This window comes from Mobula birostris, chromosome 9 (assembly GCF_030028105.1).
Source record: "Mobula birostris isolate sMobBir1 chromosome 9, sMobBir1.hap1, whole genome shotgun sequence".
NCBI lineage: Eukaryota > Metazoa > Chordata > Chondrichthyes > Myliobatiformes > Myliobatidae > Mobula > Mobula birostris.
Window position 1 is genome coordinate 49,786,751 of NC_092378.1, and position 14,925 is coordinate 49,801,675.

Sequence of the window (14,925 nt, forward strand, 5' to 3'; positions counted from 1 at the left end):
GAGTGGGTGTGCTGAACCCATAGCAAACTGATCATCTATCGGGAGGTCAGAGATGCCAGATCAGATAATCATCCTGGCAAAGCCCACCCCGTGAAGCCAATGTTCATCTTCTAATCTGGCCCCTGTAGAAAGTGCAAGTTTTAACAATGCAGTTGTAAAGCGACCATCTCACAGAGTCAAATTCCTGAGCTATGATATCAGACCAATGCTCAAATCAGTCAATTGCTTTAAATGTAACACAGCAGCCGATCAGAGGGGCATTCACCCCAGTACATGAACCCATGACCGTCAGGTTAGCCACCATCTAATCAGATCTCAATCTGGCCCCAAAAATGCAGGGAGCCAACAAGAAATGTTACTACAAGAACAGCGTTAAAGATGTCAAGGAAGCTGCAAACCAACTCTTCCCAGACTCAAAGTCAAACTAAAAATGCTAGAAGTCTTAAAATGGTAGAAACACACATTTGAGGCATCATCCCTGGAAAGAGAACTCAGACTATCTCCCAGACAAACTGACGAGACGACTCCTCACCCAGAGCACCAACCAACAGGACTACCCTGATGACCACAATTATTAAAGCTGTGACAAAACCCGGACCTTTCTCCAAGAAATCACTAGGTCTGGCTTGACAAGAATAACTAGGAGATCCAAGAATTAAGCAAGTACTTTTCCTGGACTGGAAACACCGTTTTTCTTCAAAAGAAACTAAGCAGTTCTGAGGACCAGGTAAAAGTCCAACAGCAATTGACTTACAGAACTGATGGCAGAGAAAAGAGCACGGGAGGCCTCAGAACTTCCCAATAATAATGAAATCGTAAGAAGCTGGAAGTACGTGTCTGGTGAAAGGCAAGCAGCTACATTTCTAAAACAAATGCTGGCATGGAAAAGCTCGTGAGCAAATAGTACATTTTGCAGGTCATGCACATCAGAATGAACACCCCGCCTCTGTTTACAGCACCAGCAGCTGGAAGTTCAAGGATCAATTCCCACTAACTATACAAGTAGTTTGGACGATCTCTCTGTGACTGTGTCGGTTTCCTCTGGGTGCTCCAGTTTCCTTCCACATTCAAAGGCTTACAGGTTAGGGTTACAAGTTACGGATGGGCATGCTATTTTGGCAACAGAAGCACAACAACACTTGAGGGCTGCCTCTGGCAAATCCTTGGACTGTGCCGGTTATTGACACAAACAGATTTCATTGCACATTTGACATGCATGTGACTAGAGCTAATCTTAACCTTTCAAGTTAACTGACCAAGCTGTCAATTCTTATAACCAACAGGTCAGCAGACTTGCTAGCAGCCTTCTCCCACATTTAAACGATTCACCTGCAATGATGCAAAAAGCAACACAAACTGTAGGCCAGATGCGTTTTCAGCTGCCTTGATTGACACGAGTTAAGTAAGCCACTCAGCATTGGGAGTTCTTTCAGAATGCAGACATTCACCATATCACTGTATTCCCGAGGATCCCCAAGCACAGGAATTACCTGCTTACCTTACAAACAATCTCCAGATCCATGTACAAATGGAAAACAAAAATCAGGACACGGAGCGTGCTCAGCATTAAATTACCTGAATTACAGATTTTAAAAGTTAATTATCAGTCAGATCACATGCTGCTTGCATTCCTACGTATTTAAAAGGCTGAGGAGTGTTCTGACAACTTGTATTTAAAAATCACAAGCAGGACACGTGCAGGAGAACAGATTTCCTTGAGCAAGTCCATTCACAAAAGATTTAACTACGACAGCAGGGGACGCGTCTCTCCGAGGAAGATGGAAGCCCGCTGCCATTGTTGGAAAAGGCAAAAGATCTGAATTGATGGCAGGCAAGGGGACAGGTCAGCTACGGCCTATATGAATGACAGCAGGCTGAACGCCATTACCCCTTCCCTTCCCATGGCTCCCAGAAAGCTGCAGAGGACTCAGCCCAATACATCACCAGCACAGCCCTCCCCTCTATCGCACTGCCTCAAGTAAACAACATCCAAGGAGCCTCATTGTTCGAACAATGGCATGCTCTCACAGCTACTGCCGAGCAGGAGGTTAAAAAGCCTGATGTCCCACAACACCAGGTTCAAGAACATTACTTCCATTCAGTCATTTGGTTATTTGACCAACCAGCTAAATCCCTGTCACTGCAGTACAGCAGCACTAGGACGATTTTGCACTAAACGGACTTGTTGAAATTGTCCTTTATTGTAAAATTTACATTTATGCATTTCTTCTGAACACTGTTTACGTGCCTATGATGCCGCAACTAAGTCTTTCATTGTATCTGTGCACATATGCACTTGTGCATGTGACAATAAATTGACTTTGACCTTCGCAAACAAGATGCTCAGCTCTAAAACAAAACAAAGGATCAAAAACCAAGATGTGACAGAAAAATATCAGCAGCCTGAGGATGCATAGGAACACTTTTGAGTGGAGGAAGTCAGCAGGCCGGGCAGCACCAATGCAAAAGTCTGCAGTCAACTCATTGGGCTGAGACCCTTTGGCAGGACTGGAGAACAAAAGATGAGGACATTGGGGGGGGGGGGGGAAGAGAGAGAAAGAGAGAAACACAAGGTGATAGGTGAAACTGGGAGGGGGAAGGTGAAATAAGGAGCTGGGAAATTGATTAGTGAAAGAGAAACAAGGCTAGAGAAGGGGGAGTCTGATAGGAGAGGACAGAAAGCCATGGGAGAAAGAAAAGTGGGGAGGCACAACAGAGGGAGGGAATGAGCAGGCAAGGAGATAAAATGAGAGAGGGAAATGGTGAAGTTGAGGTGGGGGGGTGGGGGGAGACATCCATTATCGGGAGCCTGAGAAATCGATGTTCATGCCATCAGGTTGAAGCCAGCCAGACGGAATACAAGTGCTGTTCCTTCAGCCCGAGTGTGGCCTCATCACGACAGTAAAGGTCATGGATTGACATATTGGAATGGGAAGTGAAATTAAAATGGGCGGCCACTGGGAGATCCCGCTTTTTCTGGCAGACGGAGCAAAGGTGCTCGGCGAAGCGGTCTCCCAATCTACATCAGGTCTCAGCGATATATAGGAGGTCACACCGGGAATTTCGGACACAGTACATGAACCCAACAGACTCACAGGGGAAATGTTACCTCAACTGGAAGGACTGTTTGGATCCCTGAATGGTAGTGAGGGAGGTGGTGTAGGGGCAGGTGTAACACTGGTTCTGCTTGCAAGAACAAGTGCCAGGAGGGAGGGACGAACGGACAAGACAGTCACATAGGGAGTGATCTCTGTGGAAAGCAGAAAGCAGTGGTAGTGAGAAAAATGTGCTTGACGATAGGATCCATTGGAGATGGTGGAAGCTCTGGAAAATTAAGACATATTGGAATTGGAATTAAAGTGGGAGGCCATTGGGAGATCCCACTTCTGGCAGATGGAGCATAGGTGCTCGAAGTGATCTCCCAACCTACGTCAGGTCTCCATGGCCTTCTCTAATGTCGCGGTGACTGAGTAGGCTTTAGATAGGTTTCACATCAATATTTACAACATGCACTCAGTGACCACTTTATTAGGTACACCTGCTTGTTAATGCAAATATTTAATCAACCAATCATACGGCAGCAACCCAATGCACAAAAAGCACGTGGACATGCTCAAAACAGCCAGCTGTTGTTCAGACAACATGTCAGAATGGGGAAGAAATGTGATTCAACTGACCTGTAAAATATTTGCTGGTACCAGACAGGGTGGTTTCAATATCTCAGTAACTGCTGGTCTCCTGGGATTTTCACACTCCGTCTCTAGTTTAAAGAGAATGGTGCAAGAAACAAATATCCCAGGGGCATTCTGAGAGTGAAGCACCTTGTTAGTGAGAGAGGTCAGTAGAGAACAGCCTGACTGGTTCAAGCTGACAGGAAGGCGACAGCAACTCAAATAACCATGCATTACAACAGTGGTGTGCAGAAGAGCATTTGTGAACGCACAACATATTGAACCTGGAGGTAGGTGGGTTAAAGCAGCAGAGGACCTCACACATATACTCAGTATCCACTTTAGTAGATAGAGAAGGTATTATCTTAAAGGGAAAAATAATAAGTAAACCAGTGTTTCTGTGAAATACAAAGTTTGCATTCACACAGTATATAAATTCTCAAAAGTCTGAAAAGCATTTCACGAGCCACTTAATAATGCGCAGCCAAATACAGCAACTAATTTGAACACAGCAAGATCTCATAAAGTGACTGAGGAAAGGAGTTTTAAGGATTCTTTTTGTCCACAGTGTCATATCTTACACTCAAGTTAGATTCAGCCTTGCTGTAACAGCAATTTTGGCAAAGCCTCCTTCTCCACCAGCACTGATACACTAGTTCAAAAAGCATTCAGGTTTGCCTTGGTCACTAAAGAACTACAACTAACCCATTCTGGCATGGAAAAGTTTGTGAGCAAATAGGAGATTTTGCAGATTGTGCACATCTTGCTTCCTTTTTCAGAACTCTTCCATTTTAATGTTATTTGAAAAAGGAACATTATTTGCACAAAAAGAAATTTGCATGGGACTGTTTGATATGTCCAGCTGTGGGTATGTCAAAGAACAAGTAAGGGATACCCTACACTTTGACTACGTCCACACTACGCCGGATAATTTTGAAAACGCCAGTTTCGAGTAAAAACGACAGGCGTCCACATTAAGCGTTTTTCAAAATATCTCCGTCCACATTAGGTGGATATTTGGGCGAATCTCCTCCTACTGGGCATGCGCAGGACACACAGAAAACAAGCGAAGAGGAAACGATATACGAGGAAACAATGCGCGTTTGTCCAGTTACAGAGTTGAAAAACCGTAAAGGAATTGCTCTTGGCTCTCGCGCAGGAGTTAAAACTTAAAAAAAAACAAATACTGGAGCGTATGGAGGCAACCGACGGAGTTCACGGACAGTATGACCCAGCTGATGACGAACATTGAAAAACTGACTAACTCTGTTGCATTAATAAAGCACCTTGTTAAATGTATAAAACGTCTGCATCAGCGTTATCTTGTATTTCCATACAATGTTATATTAGGCTGTTACACATCTATTGTCAGAGAAGTACTTGCATAAATAGGTAAACCACCTTCATACAAGCAAGGACAGAAAACAGGGCAAAGTGAGTATTCTTATTTATTCAGTAAGCTATGTGCCATCCTCTATATACAACATTACAGCACAATTCTCACTTAACTGTTCACCTATCACCTGGTTTCCTAATGCAAAATTTTTAAAGCTTGCAAAATTCTCTCAGATGCTTCAATTCTCCCTGTCTCTGCATCCTATCCCAGCAAAGAAATAACCTTTACAGAACACCTCCCAATGAACATGACAATGTGGCTGCAGGCACATTCAGCACAAGAGAGGGCCAAAGATGTACAATGTTCACAATGCTCCTCTTAGCTGTAGTTATTAATAAATGTCAGATTTTGATTAATACTGGAGCAGTTTACTATTAGTAATTGCTAATAAACTTATCGCAGATTAACATGCTTAATCTCTCACTGTTCCAGTTTCGGTAGCCACCGACTTAAAAGTTCATCTGCACTGCCTGACCCACAGTATCTTTTTGTTTCAGCATCAATTTGGTTAGTGCTTCTAATGATTGCATTTGCCCTGAAGAAATTGCCAGAAATTGGACAATTAATTGTTCTATTTTTACTTTATCTCTTCATTTTTATTAAAATCATGTCTGGTCCTAGTTGCAGAATTAACATTTTAAAATTGTTATTAAGACATATCTGATTTGTTAAAGACTTCCATTCTCAAATGCAATTATAGTGTGCAAAATCAACTGTTTCAAGTTAAGAGAATTTCATCCAGAAATCCCTTGGAACTAGTCAAAGAATTAAATAGGCCAACACACAAAACCAACAGGAGTGGATGTTTCTGGCTTGCTGTTATTAATTTCTACATGTACTGCTTTCCTCTTTCTTTTAGCTCTTCAAATACGCAGAACATTCGTAAGCAAGGCCCAATAGACAAGGTTCTTTACTGATCAGTGCTGGACCAACCCAGAATATTTATTTGTCAGTCGGTTGCCAAGTCTGGTTGGACTCATTCTTGACATTTTCAACCTGGAATCTCTCTAGCTCTGTCCTTGATAACCAGACATGTCAATCACAGATCACAAATGCTGCAAACTAATTAGGAAGGGAGAACAATTTACTTCTCGAATGGATACATCTTGGGAGTTTAAACTGATCATTGCAAATCCTCCTTCATTTTTAAGTCAACAAATGCACTGGAAGAAAAAGAAATACAAAACAAATTGTTTAATCATACCTCCCATGATTTTTTTTTACCCTTAGTACCAGGGACTAGCAGAGAACTAGCAGCTTTAGATAGAGCATCATTGGACTAGATTATACAGGCTCTCAAGCTGACTGCCTGGTTACTGCAGAGTGACACCTGCTGGAAGCTGGATGAGCCTAGAGTGAGAAGACGATGCTTCCATCTCCAGCTACAACCCACAGCATCTCTCTCTGCTCACCTTGCCCCTCCAACAGAGGTATTGAGACAAGGCAGCTTTAACGTACACTCAGTAGCCACTTTATTAGATACCTCCATAAGCCATCACCCATCCACCTCAAGGTTCGATGTGCTGTGCGTTCAGAGATACCCTTCTGCGGGCCAATGTTGTAACATGTGGTTATGAGTTACTGTCAGCTTGAACCAGTCTGACCCTACTCCTCTGACCTCTCTCACTAACCAGGCAATTTACCCACAGAACTATTGCTTACTGGATTTTTTTTGTGTGTGTTTTTCACACCATTCTCCAAACTCTAGAGAATCTTGTGGTGTGAAAATCCCAGGAGATCAGCCGCTTTGCAAACCACCCCATCTGGCACCAACAATCATCCCACGGTCAGTCACTTTGATCACATTCCTTCCCCATTCTAATGTTTGTTCTAAACAGCTGAACCACTTGACCATGTCTGCATGCATATATGCATTAACTAGGTGTGTAGGTTGACCAGTCCACACCCCAATGTCAGCTTGTTCTGCAAAGGGTGAAGCTCCTCGGTTACTGCTCGTGCTTCCCCTCCCTACATAGAAACATGCCCAGAATTAAATGTGAAATGACAAAGTCTGTCCTGATTTTCCTTGAGACTTTGAGGGAATGCAGCAATGCACTGATGTTCTGTGGGTTTTTAGCCCTTTGGCCTACAACCCATTGAAAATGGAGACAGTCAAATAGCTCATGCCACTGAAATGACTTCCCACACTGCAAGTCACTTCCCTCACATCCTCATTAAGATTTGCCTCGACAGGATCACTGTTGGCAACCTCCTCCAAGTGGCAGCAGCTGTCTGCAAACAAATTCCTTATTTGATCCACTTGTGTCTATCTTAATATTAAGGCCTCATTGCCCCGGAATCACTCACAATGACTGCAGTCTCTCCACTTCTGCCCTTTTGAACCTCCACATAATTAAGACAACTTCTGCCAATCGGCACACGAGTAATTTTTCTTTGCTTGGCTGCCTGCCAGTTGTCTCTCCCACTCTTAACAGCTTCAAACCACCTCTTTGCCCTTGTGACTCTCGGTGGCTCACAGTTGTCATCCTTCCATCAGAGTCTTGAACTTTGGATTAGACGCTCGGACGATTCAACCCGAAGCTGAAAATGTCACGGCGTCTTTCAGAAGGCAACGAGTAACCCTGACCAACACCCTTCACAAAGCACCCAAACGGATCTTACAGCAGAATGAACTGTACCTTGAACTTCTCACCTGCTGCCACCCAGCAAGCTCCTGCTTCATGTGCGGAGGAATCTGTAATTTATTCACTGGCTTCCGAACCCACAGGTCGAGGTGAAATCTAAACAGTCCCTCAGGACTGAGCACAGGTATGGACCAGGCTTGCAATGGCTTTGAACAACAATGGGCTGCTCTTTTTTTAAAAATATATTGGATATGAAAACAGTACACTGACCACATTCCATCCACCTTGCACAAATTCTGGAACAAAACTCTCCACAGGACAGTACAGCAGCCGGCCCTTCATACCTCAGTGTCTGTGAGGACAGATTGAACTAACTTCACCTGCCTGCACATGATCCAATTCCCCCCCATTCCCTTTATCTTCATGAGCCTGCCCAAACGCCACTATCGGGTCACCCTCCACCACCATCCACGGCAGCCTTTTCCAGGCACCCACTTAAAGAAACTTGCGTCATCTCCTTTAAACATGCATCCCCCTCACCTTACAGCTATGACATTTCTACCCTGGATTGAAGAGGCTGATTGTCTACCTTGCCTGTGCTTCTCAGCTTTGTGAACTTCCCTCAGCCTCTGGGTAAACTATCCAAGTTTAACCATTTCTCTCCTCGTAGCACACACTCTCGGACCCAGGCAGCATTCCGGTGAACCTCTTTAGTCTCTCCAAATTCTTTCATGTAATGGCGTGACCAGAACTGAACAGTACTAAATGTGGCCTAAACAAAGCTTTATATAGCTGTGACATTACCTCCTGTCTATTGTACTTAATGTCAAATCGATGAAAGCACGCATGCCATATGCCTTCTTTATCAACCTAACTACTTGCATTGTTTCCTGAAAGTGACAATGGACTTGGACCCCAAGATCCCTCTGTACACTGGTACTCGTAAGGATCCTGCTATGTATTAGACGTTTATTGACAATTGCGCCCAATGCCACAACATCTTGACAGCTATACAGAAGCAGGTTTAATAGACAATAGGTGCAGTAGGCCATTCAGCCCTTCGAGCCAGCACCACCATTCACTGTGATCATGGCTGATCACCCAGAATCAGTACCCTGTTCCTGCCTTCTCCCCATATCCCTTCACTTCGCTATCTTTAAGAGCTCCGTCTAACTTTTTTTTGAAAGAATCCAGAGAATTGGCCTCCACTGCCTTCTGAGGCAGAGCATTCCACAGAACCATAACCCTCTGTGTGAAAAAGTTTTTCCTCAACTCCGTTCTAAATTGTCTACCCCTTATTCTTAAACTGTGGCCTCTGGTTCTGGACTCCCCCAACATCGGGAACATGTTTGATCCCAGTAAAACTATTACTCTCTCACTCTGACATCTCACCAGTATAGTCCATCTCCCCTCCCTCCTTTACAAAAGGCTAAAGAGATTAAAGTCACTTACAGATATGAGTTTGAAAAGTTGCAAGCAGGACAACTACTCCCTCATTCCAAACGTACTTCTCAGGCTTATGTTATGCACAGGCGTGTATCCACAAGTTAGGAGACTTGCACGTGACATTACAGGCTGCTCTCTACCTCAACCCAACCTCTGCTCCATATCACGATGGTGCAGTTACCATCACTACTACCGCACAGCCCCGGGCGTCTGGGTTCCTGACCTCGCGTACTGTCTGTGTGGTTTGCACGTGCCCCCTGTAACCACACAGTCCTCCTCTGGGTCCCGTGGTTTCCTCCCACATTGCAAAGACACGCAGCTCGACAGGTTGATGGTAAGCTGCCCCGTTGGGCAAGTGTGCAAGTGGCAGAAACTGGGAGCTGGTGGGAACGTGGGGAGCGTGCAACAGAATCAGTGCAAGTGGATGGTTCATATCACCACAGTTCTAGTGAGCCAAAGGGGTCTGGTTCTACAAGTCCAACAAAAATCTATGAATCAAACCTTTCAGCATGAGCAACCCTTCTAAAAAGACTCATTTTTAACATAAAGGTTCCTGAATCAGCATGTATAATTTCACTTACCCCAACACTGAACTGACTCCACAACCTATAGACTCACTTTCAGTGACTCTAAACTCATGTTCTCAGTATTACTTATTTATTATTTGCATTCATTTGTAATTACAGTTTGTCTACTTTTCTACATTGTTTGTTCAACTTTGTATGTAATTTTTTTCACTGACTCTTTTGTATTTCTTTGTTCCAGTGTGAACGCCAGCAAGAAAATTAATCTCAGGATAGTACATGCTGACAAACGTGAACTTTGATATTAAAGTTACTTTGAACATTTAAAGTTCAATTTCAATGTACATTATCAAAGTATACTATACAAAACCTTGAGATTCATCACCTTAGAGGCAGACAAAACCAAGAAACCCAATAGAACCCATTAAAAAGACCGAACATCCAATGTGCAGGAAAAAAAATCAGACAAGCAATAAAAGTAAGCAAATAACAGTCAGAACTGAAATTCCTGAAAATGCGTCCACAGCCACAAAAAAGCCAGTCGTGACTGCAGCCGACACAGGAGCCCATTATCTGCAGGCCACTGCCTCACTTTAGCACGGGGACGGGTAAAGTTCACGGAACAGCGAGCTAAACACCGGCACGTCCCCCACCTCCAGCCCTGACACCCTGACCTGTCCAATCTGGCCCGGCTCTGAAATCGGCCAAACTTACTAGATAGTAATCTGTTTGATAACTGGCTTGCCAGGCGTTCTCTCTTCTCTATGCTTCCATCAGGGAGAAGATACGAAAGCCTGAAAGCCCATAGCAGCAGGGTTAAGGGTAGCTTCTCTCCTGCTGCTACAAGACTATTGAACGACTCCCTAGTACAACGGACTCTTGACCTCAATCTGCCTTGGTCATGATTATGAACCCGACTATCTGCAGAGCACTATGTAGCTGTTATAGTTTATTCTGCATTCTGTAATTGTTTTACTTTGAACTAGCTCAATGCACCATAAAACAAACTGATAAACTCTGCAGATACTGCAAATCCAAAGCAACACAAACAAAATGTTGGAGAAACTCAGCAGGTCAGGCAGCATCTACGGAGAGGAATAAACAGCCAATGTTTCAGACCGAGACCTTTCTTCTAGACTGGAATGGAAGGGGGAATCTGCCAGAATAAGAAAGTGGGGGGTGGGAGAGGAAGTGGATAGGTAGGTGCTAAGTGAAGCCAGGTGAATGGGAAAGTAGGACAGGTAAAGGGTTGGAGAAGGAGAAGACTGATAGACAGTAGAGTGGACCATAGGAGAAAGGAAGGAGCAGCACCAGGGAGAGAGGTGATAGGCAGGAGGCCAGCATGGGGAATAGAAGTGGGGGGAGGGGGAAAGGAGAAATCAATATTCCTACCATCAGGTTGGAGGCTACTCAGACGGAATATCAGTTGTTGCTCCTCCACCCTGAGGGTGGCCTCATCTTGGCATAGAAATCTGCCATGGACTGACATGTTGGAACAGGAATGAGAACTGGAGCTACAATGTTGGGACACCGGGAAATTCTGCTTCCAGCGGCTGGAGTGGAGGTGCTCAACAAAGCAGCCCGCTAGTTCGCGGCAGGTCTCACCAATGTAGAGCAGGCCACATCGGGAGCACTGGACGCAACAGATGACCCCAGATATAATGAATTGATCTGTATGAACATTTAAGAAAAGCTTTTCACTGTACTTCAGTACGTGACAATAATAAATCAATTTCAATTCCTCCGCCTGGACCTAAATCAATTTTAATGGCCTTGTACTGTTCCCAACAGGGGTCACGAACTGGGCCTGAAGCGACCTCAGTGCACATGTCCCAGAGCCTTACTGCCTCACGAACAGAAGAGCTACCTGGGGGAGTTGCAGGATCAGAGGGAGCTTGGAGTATTGAAGTTGCTGGGTGAACAGGATACACATGGACCTTGTAAAATGTCTTAATCAGGCATCAGAATTAGTAACATCTGTACAGCAAGGATCCAGCTTTGTAGCCACTTCACTAGAGAACTTTTCCACTCCCTTTAAGGATTTAATAGAATAGACTAGGCAACTTAACCTTTCATACCTGCTCTGCTGTTCAATATTATGGTCGATCTTTTACTTCACTTCCCTTGCACCACCCCTGCAATTCCTAAGCAAGCAAAACCATTACTCTGCTCACTAATTACCCAGAGACTGAGCTACCACAGGCCTCTTGGGTAAAGAACACGAAGATTCACCTACCTGAGAGTCAGAGTAAAATACAGGCACTTTTATCTCCCCCCCACCCCCACCCCATATAAAAAAAATCTAGTTTCAGTCCTGAGTGGCCAAAGCCTTGCCATGAGCCTGTGACCACTGGTTGAAGCAGATCGCTCAGGAGAAATATCATCATCTACTCTATTAAGACCCTTTTTTTTACATTTCAGTAAGATCACTCCTCCTCCTCTTCAGGTCTAGTTGAAATTTTCACATTCCTGGGAAGTGAGGTGCCATCTTAAGAATTTTAGCCTCATACACTCCACCACAGTGTACCCTTCCCTCACGCTGTCTCACCACAACTCCGTGTTGAGAATAAGATCGGACATTTACCCCTGTACTCAAATGAAGGACAACACCATCTCCCTTTCGAATCCCTTGTTGTACCTGCGTATTAAGGGCACCATGGCAGTGGTTGGCACAACTCCATTGGAGCATGGGGCATTCTGGAGTTTGGAGTTCGATTCTGTCGCTGTCTGTAAGGAGCTTGTACGTACTCCCACGGAACTGTGTGAGCTTATTCCCACAGTCTAAAGTAGAAGTAATCAGTAGGGTAGTTGGAGATTGTAAATTGTCTTGTGACTAGGCTAGTGTTAGGGTTGCTGAACTATGGCTCACTGGTCTGGAAGGGCCTGTTTTATATCAGATCTCTAAATAAAACTTACTGATTCATGTACAAAATCCCTCTGAACAACACCTTGCAACCTCCTACCATTTAAAAAAAACACTTCTGTTTATCCTACCCAAGGTGACAATTTTACATTTTCCCCATTATATGCCACCTACCATATTATCGAACATTCACTTAACTCACTTACAGATCTCCCGCATCCTCCTTATGCTGTCTCCCTGCTTCATACCATCCACAAACTTTGGGGAGGAAGAAAAAAGCTTAGTCAAATTACATATGTACTGCCAAGTTTGGAAGAAAGTCAACAGCCATCCAACACTCACTACAGACACAAACATCTTCTGCTTCGTGATGTCATTATTTTGGATTAATATTGTCACATGTACCAAGATCGCACAGTTAAGAAGCTTGCCTTACAAACCATTCATACAGATCAATTCATTACACAGTGCACTGAGAACAAGATAAAATGATAACAATGCCAAGTATAAAAGCTACCGAAAAAGTGCAGTGCAGGTAGACGATTAAGTGCAAGTTCATAATGAGGTAGAATGAGGCCAAGAGACCAACTCATCGTACAAGAGGACCATTCCAGAGTTAGAGCAGAAACCACCTTTAAGACTGGCTGGCAGCTTTTAGGCTCTGGTCCTTGACTATGTTGACTGCTTTACTGAGGCAGTGAGAAGTAAAGACCGAGTCCATAGAGGAGACTGGTTCCTGTGATGTGCTGAGCAGCAGCCACAAATCTCTACAGTTTGTTCCAGTCACAGGCAGAAGAGTTGCCATACCAAGCCAATATCCACCCAGCCAGAATGCTCTTCATGGTGCATTGATAAATAGTCCCCCTCCAGTTTTAATCACCCACAAATGAGAGGCTTGGCAATGATCACCACCACGAACAAACCCCACCATTCTGCCTAGTCAATAGAACTGGCGTCAACATGTAGGAATCAATGATGATGCCATTGGCAGTTGACCAACCCATGCTAGACAATGTATCGAACCTGGATCCTTCTTGTCCTAATCAGGTGAAATCACTGTCTATTGAAAAGCAATGAGCCAGCTACACCAATTATACCGAAACCCTCACAACTTGCATTGAGTGGCCACTTTATTAGGTACACGAATACACCTGCTCGTTAAACGCACATATCTAAGCAGTTAATCAGGTGGCAGGAACTCAATGCATAAAAACATAAGGCATGCTCAAGAGGTACAGTTGTTTTTCAGACCAGAGTTACAAAATACACATGGACTAAGATGTTAACTGTCCTGTGCTATCACCAGTGGGATCATCAGTTGATCTGCCACCTGTCTTCAGGAGTTCCAGCCCACTTATGATCAAGACTCCCTCGAGGTGGTGGGCCTCAGAATGGGGAAGAAATGTGATCAAAGTGATCTTTGACCATGGAATGATTGCTGGTGCCAGATGGGGTGATTTGAGTATCTCAGAAACTGCGAATCCCCTGGGATTTTCATGCACAAATCTCTAGTTTACAGAGAATCATGCAAAAAAAAAAAAAAAAAAAAAAAAAAAAAATCCAGTGAGCAACATCTGTGGATAATATATCTTATTAATGATAAAGGTCAGTTGAGAATGGCCAGACTGGTTCAAACTGACAGGAAGGCAACACTAACTCAGGTAACCACAGATTACCACAGTGGTGTACAGAAGAACATCTCTGAATACACAACACATCAGACTTTCAAGTGGAAGGGCTCCAACAGAAGACCACACTGGGTTTCACTCCCGTACCTAATAAAGTAGCCAACGAGTGTATTTCAAAAACCTCTGCACTGACAGGCTATTTTCAATAGCCTCACAAAATACCAAATAATTAAGATTAGAAAGTCTGCAGATGCTGGAAATCCAAAGCAGATGAAGCACTCAGCAGGTCAGGCAGCATCTACGGAAAAGAGTAAACAGTCAACATTTCAGGTCGAGACCCTTCATCGCGACTTATGGCTAATTTTTCTTTTAACTCACAAGCACATCCCATGAACTGACCACAGGGTGAAGTAGGCTTTCACCACAAGCAGCCAGAACAAACCTCCACGTCCTTTCCAAAGTTATTCCTCACTGCCGAATGTGGTACAGGATCCCGGAGCTTGACTGAATGGGAGTTATTTTAACAGATTCTAATTTAAGATGTGATGTAAAGACTGAATCTGTGGGAGCCTGCAACACAGGTCAGTGAAAAAAATTGTAATACGTAATTGATAGAAAATAGATTGCAGGAAGTGTAGGTGACCTTCACAACGGCGTAATGGTGAGAGGGTGGGAGAGAAGCATTTCAATTTCTCCTCCCATCTGAAGGTGCTGGCAGCAATAGTGAAAATGAATATTGGGGATACCAAGATTAGCACACACTGGTACAATGCCTTGAAAAAGTACTCAGCCTCAACAACTATTTTCCCATT

The 14,925-nt window shown here is 44.0% G+C and overlaps 1 protein-coding gene across 4 annotated transcripts in view; it reads right to left on the bottom strand.

Annotated features, from left to right (window-relative positions):
• Positions 1-14,925, bottom strand: part of large1 (LARGE xylosyl- and glucuronyltransferase 1) — a 442,193-nt gene that overhangs the window by 423,754 nt on the left and 3,514 nt on the right. The window contains exon 1 of one of the 4 annotated variants that reach the window (XM_072268023.1): positions 1,499-1,576. The exons of 2 other annotated variants lie outside the window; for them this stretch is intronic. The gene's annotated coding sequence lies outside the window, so the exon portion shown is untranslated. Of the gene's footprint in view, positions 1-754; positions 815-1,498; positions 1,577-14,925 lie in introns of those variants that run through there. One more of the 4 variants, XM_072268026.1, reaches the window with a different exon arrangement.